We start from the raw sequence: 13,976 nt of genomic DNA, 5'->3' as shown, positions 1-13,976 counted from the left end.
TTAAGAAATGAAAACAAAGATCCATGTGCATTTCTCCTAACTTTGATTTATCATTTATTCTTATGACCTTTCTCTGAAACCAGACTTTTGCTGTTTTGGGGGGAAAAAGGGAACCATTAATGGTACAGACACAACGATCAGCCAGCGTGTTAGTCCTTCTGACCTTACCTGTATCCTGCGTTGCCTACAAAAAAGGAAACCAGAGGAATGGCTTCTGATGCAATATAATCAACAGCAATCTGATAAAAGAAGGGAAACCACAGTGAACAGATGGAAACATTTAAGGAGTTCTTTGGCTCCTAACCAGTGCTTATCCAAAGCATTAATAATGAGGCAATTTTGGAAAATGTATTAAATTAATATTGCCATCAGTGCTATAGTTTGGCTGCTTTTCTCCTTTTAGAAAGTAATAGTTTTAGTATCTTGATCAGAAGATCAAATACACAGTTATAACAAAACATATTGCAAATAAAATTATGTCCAAAAAACAGATAAGTTGTCCAGAGGAGCCACACCTGTACTTACCTGAGCAGCCACTGCACTTATAAAGATCATGGACACCTGAGGCATGAGTGTAGAAGTAGCTTTCAAACTTCATGTAGGGTTTTCTGGTTCCCTCTGGGGATGGGATCCCTCGTCCCCAGTAGGCCCTTCTTGTCTGTGGCAGGGGAAGAATAAGGGCTGAATGGGAAGATGATGGACAGGTTTTCCACCACACTTTCTATGCAATCTGAAGTGATTGTAGTGCATTGCTGGCAAAATCATTACATCACCACTACCACTGATTGCCTGCTTTGTGCTGGCAACCCTAGCATGGCCTTGGTCCACTTCAGCTGAGGCCAGCTAGGCAGTCTCTGTGGCCCAGCTAATACGGGCATGTCTTGGAAGAGGAGGACAGCTGGAACTTGGCTCAGAGAGAAAGCTGAAGAAGGAGCTGAAGCACTTTGAGGAAGCAGGAAAAGGTGGTCCTACCAGTCTGCATCAGGGCCAGGAGATGCCCAAGTTGCTCGAGTGCTGAGACTGGCTCCTTGGAAGGCATGGCCTTTCCCTGGGCAAAGGATATATGGAGGACCCGTATGCAAGGTATATATGTTCAGCTACATGTGTGAGGTAGCTTGCCTCCTAGTGAGCTCTCTGAAATGCACAACTGGGTGTTGGAGCATCAGAAAAGTTGGGAAGTCTCTTTTAATATTCCTGCTTTCTTTTCTGTAACTGACCCATTTTAGTTAGTTTTTCATGTTATGGGTCTGAGATAAAAGTGAATAGGGAACTATGTGAACAGTTTTCAAGCAAGGAAGGCTTCTGCACTTCTGTTGTTCCACAGAAAGTGTGACACATAATTGTTCAGGAGAGCATTTTAATACAGAAAGTAGCAAAATAAAAATATTCAGGAAACCACTTCTACAAAGGACCAAGGACTGTAGCTTAATGGCTTGCTTCCTGGATGTCATGTCTTATACGGTACCTATTGCATTGTTTTAAATTTTATAATCTCCCTTGAGTCTTAATGAGAAAGACAGAGTATAAATAAACTAGCTCTGCCATTCATCTGAGCTGGCGCCATCCACTACCACTTGTACATTAGCATATTATACATCACAGGTCTTAGGTTTCACATCTTTCTTATTCATCCTTCATGCACTCATTGATTCTACCATAGAAGTTCTCGTAGGTTTTAGGACTGATCAGGCTACTCCAGGAAGGTGAGTTACATTATCACCTGCCAACCAACCTCCTATTTCCCTGCCCGCCCCCATCAATTCCTACTGGTTGTCCAGTCCATTCACAGACCCTCAGTGTAGGTTGGCAGGCAGTGCCTGGCAATAGGTGGGAGGATTGGGGAGGCACAGTGTCATGGAAGATTCTTTTATAATGCAGCCCGGTGAAGTTAACAGAAACTTTTACTCGAAGTTTCAAAGGTAGCTGTGGGAATTGCTTGGAACTTTATCACTTCTAGTAAGAATTTCATGTAAGTACATTAGACTGTATTTAAACAAAATCCTCCTGTCACCACTCTAAGCAACAGTGGGCAATGGGACTGGGGGAATCCCCCCAATCCAGCGGGGATGATGACTTGTTAGCCCTATCCCAGTAGCATGTGTAAATTTGGCCCCCTATGTACACAACATGTACTTGAATCACTCAACCCATTTTATAAGCTGGAATGGGAAGGACACAAACTTGACATTGCTAGGCCTGACTGTGTTTAAGATTGCTACATCTGTCCTACAAATTCTGTTAATAACATATATAGATTACAATTTTAAAAGTATATACCAGGATTTTTGTCCTTAGTCGATTAAGGTGTTTTTCCTATGAAGCTATTTCTGTTGGTTGCTAGTGCTTTTATAAGCAGGACCCAAATTCAGTGAGAGCCTTGTTCCTGCAAAATGGAAATAGATGACTGTACCTTTGCTGTGAGGACAGGGTGGCCTTAGACAGCCTTATGATGAGACATCTGTCCAGTCTCTGTATAGAGTGAGAATAAACCATGGGAAATGTTAAGGGATTCAGAATGGTATGGGGCAGATAAGAGAGGAACTTACTCCATTACGATTGGTGATGTCTTTGGCACTATGAAATAACCCTTACATTAGTGACTCTCTCAAGGAGCCACTCCGTGAGAAAGCCGTCCATAGCAGTAATAGTTGTTGGTACAAGAATTACACATTCTCAGATATGGGAGCTAATGTTTGAATGCTTATAGGCATTGTTTCCAAGGCCATTGCCACTTGGATGATTGAGAAACAACTATTTTGCCTCCCTGAGAAAGTCACAATGTCTGGAAATCCTGCAGACATGTAATGGAACAAAAAGTGATGAACATTTAAAGTCAGCAATATCCAGTTCCCAGCAAGGGATGGAAGATAGTAAAAGAGGGAATGGATAAATCAAAAGATGGCAGATAATGTTTTAGCCACAAGAAATTAAGGGAAATTGTTAAAGATCCAAGCTACAATATTGAACAGACAGGAAGAGAAGTGGTTCTGACAAAGAGACCACAACTTAATCTTATAATTAGAACAGGAAATAACTGTGGCTGCTGTGTCGTGCTTGTGGTGAAGTGGCAAATTTAGGCAGACAGAGAGAAGTTGCCTTGAATATTACTCTAGTTCTATGTTCTTCTTCCATTTCTTTTCTTTAATATTTTCCTGGATATATTGCAATAACACATTTTAATATCTTCAAGGGTCAGCTTGGAGGAGTGTAGCTAATTGAAGTAACCTTTAATCTAACTTCAGTTTAGAGAATGTAGTACATCCTCCTAACACAAATGCTGTCAATGTTCATATTGTGGGGCTTGCTTGTTCCTGCACACCAATTTGGTTTCTGTAGCATCTGAAACATCATTCAACTTGACATTCTCACCTTTACAGTTATTTAGACCTAGAAAAAGCAAGTGGGACAAATCTGGATTCAGATAAATAGTGAATATGGGAATATTTGTAGAAAGCTTGATGCAAACTAGATGAGTAAACAAAGAGGCCTAGGAATTGTTTTATGCAATGATTCTGCTTGGGAATTAGGATTGCCAACTTCCAGGTGGGGAGCAGAAAGAGAAATTGACAGTCAGGCTACTGTGTGATATTGGAACATGCCAGAGAATGTAGAATCAGTGCCAAAACTTGGACTGGTTAATTACACATTTTCAATGGGGCTTCCTCAGTGGCACAGCTACTTCTTTAGACCCACGAGACCCCAATAACTACCGACCTGTCTCGCACCTAGTGTTTTGGGGGAAGATGGTAGAAAGGGGTGTGACAAATCAATTAATGGCATTCCTGGAAGAAGCTTTAGTCCTAGACCCATCTTAGGTTTCCGGCCTGGTCATGGGGTAGAGACAGCGCTAGTCATCCTGACAGATGACCTCCGTTGCCAGTTGGACTGAGGTGGGTCACTGCTACTGATATTACTAGACCTCTCAGCAGCGTTCAACACAATTGATCACGAGCTCTTAGCTCACTGCCTCGCTGATGCCTGAATACGAGGCACAGCCCTTCAGTGGCTGATCTCCTTCCTCCGGGGTCACAGACAGAGGGTCGCAGTAGGAGAGAGATCATCTAACCACTGACACTTGTGGAGTCCTACAGGGAGTGGTCCTCTCTCCTATTCTATTCAACATCTTCATGCGCCCTCTCGCACAACTGGTACGGAAGTTCGGGCTGGGTTGTCCTCAATATGAAGATGACACCCAGCTCTTCGTCCTGATGGATGGCTGCCCTGACTCTCCCCCAGAAACATTAGGCAGCTGCCTGGAAGCAGTGACGAGATGGCTCAAGCAGAGTTGTCTGAAGCTCAGTCCTTCAAAGATGGAGGTCCTGTAACAGGGTAGGAAGGGTCCATGTGAGGAAGTACATCTGCCTATCCTGGATGGTGTAGAGCTCTCAATGGCTCATTCTGCCAGGAACCTGGCTGTGATCTTGGATGCTTCCCTCACAATTGAAGCCCAGGTCACAAAAGTAGTGCAGCTGGCATTCTACCACCTTCGCCAAACCAAACTACTAGCACCCTACCTGGCCCCAGGACACCTAGCCACAGTGATCCATGTGACAGTCACCAACTCGCTCTATGCAGTTCTGCCCTTAGCTTTGATCCGGAAACTACAGCTGGTCCAACTACAGCCAGGGTCCTCACAGGAAGACCTTGGAGGATCCACATTCAGCCCATTCTCTATCAACTACAGTGGCTGTCAGTTGAATTCCATATCAGGCTGAAGTTTCTGGTAATTACCTTTAAGGCCTTACGCGGTCAGGGCCCCATGTACCTGAGGTACCACCTCACTGCCTATGCACCTCAAAGAGCTTTATGCTCTGCCACCACCAACCAGCTAATGATCTCTGGCCCTAAAGAAGCCCGACTAGCCTCAACCAGGGCCTGAATTAATAAACAACATTCTTGGCATTGAAATTAATAAATTCTTTAGCATGTACTGCGAAATTTGCTTCCTCAAAATGAGAATGATCAACAGTCAACATCAATTTACAAGCCTGACAAGATCCACTGTAGTAGTCTCCGTCACCAAGGCTCAGGTGCTCACTAAAAGACCTGTGCTGCTTAGTGCAATATTTGGATAACATTTGTCTACTATCCTACTTTGACAATAAATGCCACATTTCAGTAACTGAAAATGGGTCTTAATTATGGGGCTTGAGATTCACCAATTCTTAACATTGCCCATAGCAAATCCAAAATAGGTCTCTGTGTTACCAGACCCCTCCACTGCTAGGTCTGCTCTCCTCAGTGACCAATCAGCTGGCTCTTGGGTGGTTTTAGCAGTTGAAAAAGGCCCAGTGTCACACAGAAATTGATGTCATCATGCCAGCAACCTCCAGGCAATGCTTTGGTATTTGGGCAGATACTCGGGATAGAAGCTGGAATTTTTACCAGAATATTAGAACATCACTTGGAAGTCACTGGCATGTTTCTCTGGCACTAGCCAGTGAATTTATGCTAATATAAATGCCCCTATTTTTACATGTACAATAAGGTCTAAACACGGTATACTTCAGTGGTCCTTGCGGGTGGGGTTGGTTGGTCCTGGCCCAGATTTTAAGCCCAAGAGCATAACATCAGATACATGCAATATATATGTCATTTTGGAACTTTAAAAAAAAATTCCTTCCTTGTTTAATTTTATGTACAAGAGTGAATGGAGTACATGAAAAGAGCATGTAATTTTTTTACAAGGCCCAAAGGCATGATCTTCTGAATTCCAACCTAAATTCTTGGTCCTTTTTTCACTTTTGCTTTAGTTAGGGCTGCAACATTCACATTCCCTAAATGTAATCAAATATGCATAATTATTTTAATCAGGCACATTAATTGTGTCATTTGCCAGCTGCTTTGCATGTTATTTAATTATGGAACCCTTTGGTGTACATCAGTTTTTTAAAAATTATGTGCACACTCAAGAAGTTTTCCTGTATCACAGAAGAGATAAGTGTGGTGTTCTTGCCATATCTCCAGTTTGTTTAACAGTGTGTCATTGGTAGCATTCTAGTCATTATAACCCTTCTTCAAATAATACATCTATGACTTTTGATGGATTTCACCTAAGATAACCCGGTTTTAACAGTAACTAATTTACATCCCAATATAGCCTATTCCCAAAATACTGCATCTGTGAAGCCAGTGGATACTGATGTGTTTTGTACAAAAAAGGTTATTAGCGCCTTTGGTATGGTCTTGAATGTTTGGTGTAGATTTTTTTTTGGGGGGTGGGACTTTTTGCGGGGGGGGGCATGAACATGGTTTCCTCTAATTTTCCCCCTACTGAACAGAGCAGTTCACATTCTGAGCAGAATATAACTGCTGTAACCTTAAAATGGGTAATGAGCAGTGCAAGACCCTGTGTAGGTCCAGGTTGCTGCTGGGTGGAGCTTCCTGTGCTAATGTGGATGCTCACATAGCCAGTTTAGAGGGAACACTAGACATGATGTAGTGAAAAGGTCTCCTGCATAAGCAGTATTGAAATGAATGCCATCTGTCAAAGAAAATGGTGCTCTTCCCCAGCTCCCATTTATTTCAAAGGGCGGTTGTATAAGAATAATTCACAGTGAAATTTGACCAAGAAGTTTATTGCCTTTACTACTTTAAAGAAAAGTTAAATCTCACAAAGAAGCATTTTCCAACACCATTTCCATTTTCCCTTGTTTTGTTCTAATTACTTTGTGTGTGTTTCTATAGATGTACATTGGAATGAATAATCCTGGGTTGAAATTAAAAACAGTATGCTGATTATGGATGCTGCTGCTCTGGGCCAACTGTATTCTCTGATCCTGCTTCTGTTTTATATATGGAAGAAAGGCTGGATTTCAGCACCCTTTCCCCCTATAAAGCTGCCTCAAGCAGAAACAGGGCTGTTGAAAAATCAACTGACTGCCAGAGTTTTTCAAAGCAAGCAAGCACAGAGTCTCCCTTTGGCAGATCAACAGACTTCCTTGTGTTTGTTTTGGATCCAAGGCTGACTTGGACTGCATGGAACTCTTAGAAATGTCACAAACATAATTGTAAACAAAACAATTTTAAGTATAAGTTCCTCCAATTGGATGCTGATTTGTACATTTGTTTTTAGATATGTCGTTTGGATAGTAATTCATACCTTTGTATTTTGGGAAAAACATGCAGCATGTGAAACTGTAAATATATGAATTTTTCAGGACATCTGACCCATACTAGGTCATGAGTATATGATCGAACTAACTCATCTGGTCCACATAATATATTTCTGGTAAGGCCTTGGAGGAGGAGCATGTCCTATGGCTGAAGTGCCACTCAGTGCTTAACACTCACTTAGAGTGGCTGTCCTGCCCTTGAGTGCCACCTTCTCCAATTGGCTTGCCTGTCTGTCCAGCGGCCAGCCAAGCACCTTCATCCCCCACCCCTGACCATCCCCTCCTCCTTCCACTGCCCTCTGAGGCTTGGAGGCTGCAGATCCCTGTTGCGTGAGTTCTGCCTCTGCCAGTGAGTAAACAAAGGCCTAGGAATTGTAGTGTATACATTCTTAAATATGAAAAGCAAAAGAAGCAGGCAGTAGAACATCTAAGAAGAAAGAAGTGTACTCCTGAAATAACATCCTTTTATTGCCACCATTAACTAAGAACTAGGGGCTAGTTGAAGAACTAGAGGCTGTCTGAGGACAGTGACATTTGGCTGCTCATGCTTCGGACAAACACGGAGACCTTTCCCATGTTTCTTATTTGCTGGTGCATTCGTGCCGCATTAAATTCTATATGCAGACCCCCAATTTGCACCTGCCATTCTACATTTGTGGTTTTCTCTGGTGCCATCCAGGAACCCATTCTTGGCTTGCATTTTGCACTTCCGTTGGGAGAGTAGATGTTTCCACCTTTCGTCTTGCTTTCTTCCCATTTTTTTAAAGCTGAGTATGCTCAATAATGAAACTGGTTCTCTCAATAAAAACAGAAACATCTCTCTCCCCCCCCCCCTTTTCACTCATAACAAGCAGGATGCATTAGGTGAAGCAAAAACCCAATCAGACATTAAAAAAACATTTTTATTTATTTTTTACTTGGAGAAAGCCACTGGAGGCTGTGGCATGAAATTGACAGAGTTCCCAGTCTCCTTTCATGAATTGACACAAATTCTCCCTTGGATGAATCATGCTAGAGGGAGGTGGGGGAGGTGGTGTGTGTGTGTGTGTTGTGCTTGTGCTGCTTCAGAATCATGTTGTAATGTGATCATGGACACATTTTTTAAAAAATAGAGCATGGAGGGGAGGGGGAGGGCCGGCAAAGATACAGAGCATTGGTTGAATCTCAAATGTCATCAGCACAGCAAGCCAACCTAGCCTTTGAGCTTCCACTTTATGTAGCTATGAATTTGCTCCCAGGGGGCAAGGGGGATATCCAGTTTTAACAGCATTCCTAAAATGGTCAGCAAACAGGGAGTGCATTGGTGCTGCACCTGAATCACCATTTGTGTGGAATGCTGATAATTCTGCGAAGCATAAAGTCTGCCATTGCACCATTTTTTCCTGGTGGGGAAAGGATCAGAGAGAAGGAGTATTTTTACAACTGAACCACGTCCTCACAACAGATAGTGGAAGCAAACAGCTGATCAACTAAGGAACAGAAAGTAAATTCCTGAACAGTAATCCCTCCCCCCACATGTCATTCATTTCCCCCCACAGTTCATTTCATTGTAATTGCCACTGCCTAGCACTTGAGCTACCATCGAAACCCCTGTCGGTAGAGAGCACTCATACCCTGGATCCATATTCAACTGCTGTGTTTGCAGGAGTCTCTTGCAAAAGAGGAATGTCACTACTGGCAGGATAAAACAGGGAACCTTTCTAAGGCAATATGTTTGTAATAATGTATACAATGAGTAAATTCAATTTCTTTTACATCTTTTATATACCAGAAGGAACAACCATAATGGCTTCTAGATAAATTCCGTTTTCATTGGCTTCATCAGTGATTGAAACCTCCAATCTTCCAGAAACAGTTCGTAGTATCAAAGATAGCAAAATCCTGTCACTATTTTAATATTTTAGTATAAATCGGCCATAAGCTGTCTAGGGTGATGTGGGGAATGTTAGTCAATGACCACTCCCCTAAGAAGGATGTCACTGCTGGAAGGATAGCAAGGAGGGTTGCTCCCAGATGGTGGCTTTCCCTTTTAGGCTCACTACTTGGGGTGTCATGACAAGAGGGAAGTTGAGTTGGGACCTGGGGCCATGGTAGTCATAAATTACTGGATCATCTAGCTCTGTGACTGGCATGAGGGGAGGGGGAGGGCTGGACCACATGAAACCCCTTGTTTTCCCTGGGACCCCGGGGTATCCTTTTGAGTAGTTTTTTTGGTTGACTCATGATTGCTTGATTTGTTTATGGATGGACTGAGACTCTCCTGGGCTACATTTTACAATTAGATCTGCAGCTAATAGATTATTTCAGGTTCTATTTTTAACAGTTAAGGTTCTGTTTTTTAAAATAGATTATTTAATTATTATTAGTTTTATTATATTTTCATTGTAGCAGTTTGACATGTAAGTCACTTTGAACATTGGATAAAATGGGGACAGGCATCTCAAAATAATAGTATAAAACAGAATAAATAATTTAGGGACCTATGCCTTAGCACTGCTGCTGTTCTATTTTTAAATTTCTTTGTATGAAATGATGTGGGTTTGCTTTAGGCAGCAGTTGGGTGTTTTCTCCCTTCCTGTTCTGTAGATAATTTACATGAAGTTGTCATGTGAGGTATTCCTAGGAAAATGATACCATGACAACTGCCACAACATAGGGTATTTTTCCTGTCTCTAAGTTACAGAGCAAACATTTGTGGATGTCCCCGCCTTTTGTGATTTGTAAAATATTTTGGGGCTCCACTCAGATGTTATGAACCAAAATAAAATCTTGGAGAAATCAGTACCTAATCTGATAGAATCTTAATTAAAAGAGATACAAAACTAGAATTGAACAGATACTTATGGAACTTACACAGTTGAAAGACCACTAAAACTCTCAGTAATTGAACTTCAGTGTGTTGTATTAACTGAAAGTTAAGAAATACTTAGTTTGTCCTAATATACAGTGGCAGCTCAAGATACTTTTTCTACCCAAAGCTGCTTCTGCTTCTATCTTGTGCACATTTATGTACCTTCCCAGCCATATCCTTGCCCTTGCTACACCCCCCACCACAGAGCAGTTACCTCTTACTCCCCAGCCCTCTTTAAAGTCAGTGGGAAATCCCAGATGTTTGTGGAATTCTGAGCTTTGCCATTCTGTTGGTTGCATGAGCAAGCACTGTTGCTAGAGTTAGTGATGGCTGAATTCTTGCAAAAAAGGGAATTCTATAGAGCAGGGGTGGCCAAACTGTGGCTCTCCAGATGTCCATGCTGGCAGTGGCTCATGATAATTACAAGTACAACGATATAGGCTAGATATCAGGGAAAAAAATTTCAGAGTCAGAGTAGTTCAGCAGTGGAATAGGCTGCCTAAGGAGGTGGTGAACTCCCCCTCACTGGCAGTCTTCAAGCAAAGGTTGGATACACACTTTTCTTGGATGCTTTAGGGTGCTTTGGGCTGATCCTGTGTTGAGCAGGGGGTTGGACTAGATGGCCTGTATGGCTCCTTCCAACTCTATGATTCTGTGATAACTGAAGTCCATGGACATCTGGAGAGCCACAGTTTGGTCATCCCCACTAAGGAGGATATGTGGCTTGATGTACTTTTTAAATGGGGCTGGAGAACAAGAAGGCAAAGAAGATCAACCCTTCTAAGTGGAAATGACAGGAGAAAGTGAACAGGATGAGAGATTGCCACCTCCCCAAAATCTACCACTTAAAGTAACTACTAGAGTTGTACGCGGCGGCGTCTGAAGCGGCCGTTCCTCCCTGGAACAGCCAGCACCACGGGGGGGAAGGGAGGAGAGGCATGGGCGCCAGTATGCGGGTGGATGCATCAGTGCCCAAGCCTGCCCTCCCCACTGCGGCGTGGTGCTGGCTGCTCCAGCCAGGAATGGCCGCTTCAGATGCCGCCATGCACAGCCCCAGTAACTACCCTTCTAATATCAGCTGAATTTTACTCATAATTTTAAAATTGTTTGTAATGCCAAGATCACAGTGGGGTGTGATTAAGATCACAGTGGGCAAGATTAAAGCCACAGAATCTGTACTGAATAGAGGGTACTGACAGCACCACTCAGTTGACTAAAGGGGATGGAAAAACTGAATCCTTCTTTCTTCACAGTTTTCTTTCTTTCTGTCTGACATTAGATTGTTCCATACATATAGTCTAGAACTGGCACAATTCCTTCACTCTTTGTTTTTTCTCTCTGACCTTTTCAGCCCCAGTTTACAGCATTCTATGGCCACTATGCCGTTTCAGCTGTCCTATTTGGATGGTCAAACATGACTGAGGTTTCTCAGGGCTACTCTAATAATTTGTTTCCTACTGATCAGATAAAAAGATAACTAGTGAAAGAATGGTCTATGAGCCGAATAAATAAATAATAAACTAGTAATTATTATATATGTATTGGGATCCATAGCAGTGGGTTCTGCAGTAGGGTTGGGTGCTTCAGCGTCCGAAGCAGCCGTTCCCACCCGAAGCAGCCAGCGCAGGAACGGCCACTTCAGACGTGGAAGAACCCTGTTCTGCAGTCCTTACTGTGTGGGTGGAGGGGGGGGGGGTAGAATATAAACTCACTAGGCCACATTTTGGATTTTTGAAAGGAGCAGGAGTACTTCTCAACTGTATGGATTCTGTAAGGAAAACCCATATCATCCCTTCATTGAGCCACAGCTGGGAGATATGCTTGTACCTCTGTCCCCTGGATTGATCCTTTTGGATCTGCCCATTTTAAAGACATCTATAACTTCCTGAGCATTCAGTTCCCCCTTGTCTTTCATTAGCATCCTTATAATGTTTGTTGATATAGTCATGGCTGGTATCTGAAAAAGGGCTATTCAAACTCTAGTCAAGCTCTTTCTCAGCTGTGATTGCTGTCAGCTGTGATTGCTGTCAGCAGAAGAATTCTGGCTATGTGTAAGAGAATGTTTTTGCCATCACTTCAGGGAGAGGGCAGTGCTAAACCTCTCTGACGTGCTAATTTATTACATGATGGGGACATTCTATATGAGGGAACAACCCCCCCCCTCAAACCTGCAGCATTGTTCAATTGTTCTCAATCTGTATAATGTATTAGTTGCCTTTGAGTCACATGCAGAGCTTTTGTGAAGAGGGATTGGCATTTTCATTGTTCAAAAGTCATATTCTGACAGAATACTTGGCCTTAGTAATTGAACAGAGAATGGACGTGCTTTTCCATAGAAGGAAAGTAATAAAGAAGGCTTTCAGATAAAGATTATTTTAAAACCCTTACCTAACCATGACCCATTATGCCTGGGCCAGAATGCCCATGCTGGCAGCGTCAGGGCATCGGGGGAAATTCCTGATTCTTCAAGCCCTCGCTGCCAGCGCAGTCATGGCCTGGCCCATGGAAGGGCCATGGAAGGCCCGCATTATGGAAACGCGGGAACTTCCATGGTTTCTTGAATATTGCAGGTGCCTGCAGGGGTTGGGGCAGGCTGGCGCTGTGCATAATTGCCAGTGCCGGGCCTTTCGGCCCACCCAGTCCCAACCTACGGTGTCCCTGTAGGGACACCGCAAACCCCTTCAGGCTCCGCGGAGCCGGCAGGGGTGTGCCGCTGCCCCCGCCATAGTGTGTGGAGGGGGTCCGGCCCCCCACTTTCCCCTGGCCCCTCCCCACCTCCCTCCCACCTGCTGCCACTTACCCTGCCTGGTAGCCTCCTGGGCTTTCTGGCCCCGGCTCACAGCGCGTTTGCGCACGCTACACCAGGGCAGCCCCATACGCCCCACCTCTGTGTGTACACGGAGAATGGCAGGCAACTTGCTCCACCACAATGGCATGGCACCCGCCCGACGTAGTGGCTGCCGTGCATAATGGATCTATGACTTTTCTAGCCAAAGCAGGTTCACTGACAAATGACCCAAGTGGTGACTTGGGATGCCAAAACTTCAGGAAGTGCCAACATGGAAGAAGGCTAAGAATGCAAATCAGGCTGTTCTCTGTGTGATGCACTGAACCTTGTATGAATAGCGTCAGACAAAGTACACATGAAACATGTCACTGTTGCTCGCTCAGTATCCATCAAAGGCAGGATACATACATATCTAACTTGTATAACCTGGTCTGGATGGAGGATTGGTGCTATTTCCTCTACACCTTACCTTAGAGATTGCTAGGGTGGCTTAGTTTGAGCCAGTCCAGTATTCAGCTCAGCGAACAATTTTTGGTCCATCCATTGCTTCAGTGGGGGAATGTGAACACAGATAAACCTTCCTTTAACTAGTGATTGTAATGAAACAATAATAGATGTTCAGTTGAAATTCTACATGTTCCTATTCACTTCCATTGGATAGATAGGAGACCGATGTTTGTAACAGTAGACAATCTGCTGCTATTTATAACATCTTGAGAATTTTGTGAGTAAACATTTTCCAGATTCCAGCTGAGGCATCTAGTTTCATTTCTTGAAGTATACTCTCTCTTTGGCTGGAAATTTCTGGCAGCTGTCTTTTTGTTGAGTAAATGGACTTTCCCCCATCAAGCATATGCAGTATCCGATGTTTATTTTTAGCATAGGAAAAAAGTTATAATTGGGCTCATTTTTACAATATACTGGCATAGTAGAGTGGTAATCCATTTTGTGAAGTTGCTTCCTATGTGTTTCAGCAAAATCACCTGAAAATCACTGTCATGATATAGATCAGCTAAACCCTATCAAGAGCACAGACACTTTTACATAAAGCACTGGGTAAACGTGACTAATTGACCATATTTAATCAGGCACTTCTTTTTTCTATTATCTTTCCTTGATAAATAATGGTCTCTGTTTTGGTTTGGATTCTGTATGTTCTTTCTTCCTGATCTCCTCTTTGTTCTCCACTGTGGAGGACATGCTGGTTGCTTTGGGCTTCCTG

General features: G+C 43.2%; 1 protein-coding gene and 1 long non-coding RNA gene across 10 annotated transcripts in view; one reads left to right on the top strand and one right to left on the bottom strand.

Moving 5' to 3' along the window:
- The window catches only part of NAV2 (neuron navigator 2), a 342,897-nt gene that overhangs the window by 116,036 nt on the left and 212,885 nt on the right, over nt 1-13,976 (top strand). The gene's annotated exons all lie outside the window — the stretch shown is intronic.
- The window catches only part of LOC143830117 (uncharacterized), a 65,652-nt gene that overhangs the window by 23,335 nt on the left and 28,341 nt on the right, over nt 1-13,976 (bottom strand). For 2 of the 3 annotated variants that reach the window (XR_013228354.1, XR_013228353.1), the window contains 2 exons: nt 526-658; nt 169-239 (listed from right to left, as the gene is read on the bottom strand). This is a non-coding gene — a long non-coding RNA (uncharacterized LOC143830117). The remainder of the gene's footprint in view (nt 1-168; nt 240-525; nt 659-13,976) is intronic. The other variant, XR_013228355.1, reaches the window with a different exon arrangement.

This window comes from Paroedura picta, chromosome 2 (assembly GCF_049243985.1).
Source record: "Paroedura picta isolate Pp20150507F chromosome 2, Ppicta_v3.0, whole genome shotgun sequence".
NCBI lineage: Eukaryota > Metazoa > Chordata > Lepidosauria > Squamata > Gekkonidae > Paroedura > Paroedura picta.
The sequence above is the reverse complement of the archived record's forward strand: the minus strand, read 5'-3'. Positions and strand labels throughout refer to the sequence as shown.